Genomic DNA, 2,157 nt, shown 5'->3' on the forward strand with positions numbered 1-2,157 from the left:
TTCCGTCACTGCGACGCGGCCGCATGGATCACGCGGTCGCGTCGCCTAGCGTCAAAGGAACTATAGCATATTATATATCAAATCGAAGCCCCGGACGTTAGCTTTCCAATGCAACTGGAACCGCGTCATTTGGACCTCTGTAGCTAAAGTTATGGCTGTTTGAGTGCAAAGAGGTCAGGTTGGACAACTTAGCAATTTCTCCAACTTATTGTATTCCTTCCACTTTTGCATGCTTCCTTTCCATCCTCTGAACCATTCCTGCCTTATAATCTCTGAAATCACTTAACACACATATCAATGCATCTAATGGTAATAAGAGAGGATTAATAATTATCAATTTAAAGCTCAATGAAGCATGTTTTCAATCAAAGCACATAATTAGGAAGGCAAATGTAAAACCATGCAAATAGTATGAATAAGTGGGTAAAGAGTTAATAAAAACCACTCAATTGAGCACAAGATAAACCATAAAATAGTGGTTTATCAACCTCCCCACACTTAAACATTAGCATGTCCTCATGCTAAGCTCAAAAGAAGCTATAAAGAAATGAAGAGGAATGGTAGAATGCATGATATGCAACCTATGAATGCAACTACATTCTAAATGCTTTTACTTACTTGGTTAAGAGTAAATAAGTTCTCCAAGAATAAATATGAACTGGATTTCACTAATTCAAATCATAAAAAATGAAGTACAAATAGACTTGTAGAAGAAAATAGCTCATGAAAGCAGGGAACAAGGAATTGAGCATCGAACCCTCACTGGTAGTGTATACACTCTAGTCACTCAAGTGTTTAAGGTTCGATTCTCTCAATTCTCTACTAAACTTGCTTTCTAAGGCTTGCTCTTCATCTAACAATCAACATAATTTTAATGCACAAATACACATATCAAGAGGTCTTTTAAGGGTTGTAATGGGGTTAGGGTTAAGGTAGGATTGTATTTGGCCAAGTGGACTAAAATCTGAATCCTTAATTAACTTAAACTTTCCACCTAACTTAAACAATCCATGTAATCACAGTACAAAATCTAACTATCCATCAACCATGTTTTTCACATATTCATGCATTCTAATTTCAAGTACAATTCATATGCAATGTTTTCAACATTTACTTTGGGGCATTTTGTCCCCTTTTTCTTATTTGCTCTTTTTTCTTTTCCTCCCTTTTATATATATATATATATATATATATATATATATATATATATATATATATATATATATATATATATATATATATATTTTCTTTTATTTTTCTCAATGTATATGATTAAGATATTGAATGCATGAATCATGTTCTAAACACTTCTTTCACATAAAGATATATAATACCCAATTCTTAAACCAAATATTTCCAAACCCACTTTTCCCACACTTAAATCATAAGCACTCTCACTAGTCTAAGCTAACCAAGACTTCAAATTAAGGATATTATTATTTTCCGCTTAGAGTTAATGATGTGCTAAAGTAAAGAACAAAGGGGCATAATAGGCTCAAAGTGGTTTGCAAGGGATAATGAAGGGTTAAGGCCATATGGGTATGTAAGCTCAGTGAAACAAAGGCCTCAATCATATAAGTGCATGCATACATTAAATAATGGAAATATAGAATCAAGCAAGACAAAGATTACAATTTGAGAGAGAAAACACACATCAAAAATAAATTATTAGTTGACAAAATGCAACCAATCAATTAGGCTAAAAAATCTCACAGGTTTTGTGTGTTCGAGCTCTAAACCATGTTCCAATATAATATTTCTTCAAACAAGTGTAACAAAAAAAATTTATTCAAATTAGTGAAATACTTTAAAAGGTTTCTTAAAAAAGAAAATATTATTTTAACCAAGTGGTAAAATATGCACAAAATTAAACAAATATGCAATCAAACATGCAAATGCAACAATGAACAAACAAATAAAATAAAAATTTTGGTGTTGAGTCAGGAAATAACTAACCCATGGAGATCGGTATCGACCTCCCCACACTTAAAGATTGCACCGTCCTCGGTGCATGCTGAGATTTGCAGGTGGATGGGTTGTTTCAACTGTTGCTTTTCTCTCAGGATTGTGCAGATGGACTTGTCTGTCTCCCCATGTAAAATGTCTTCCGCTTCCCTTCCGGGTGGCCATCCTGAAAGAAAAAGGGAAGAAGAGTAA

This window comes from Arachis ipaensis, chromosome B3, assembly GCF_059453495.1.
Source record: "Arachis ipaensis isolate K30076 ecotype BB chromosome B3, ASM5945349v1, whole genome shotgun sequence".
NCBI lineage: Eukaryota > Viridiplantae > Streptophyta > Magnoliopsida > Fabales > Fabaceae > Arachis > Arachis ipaensis.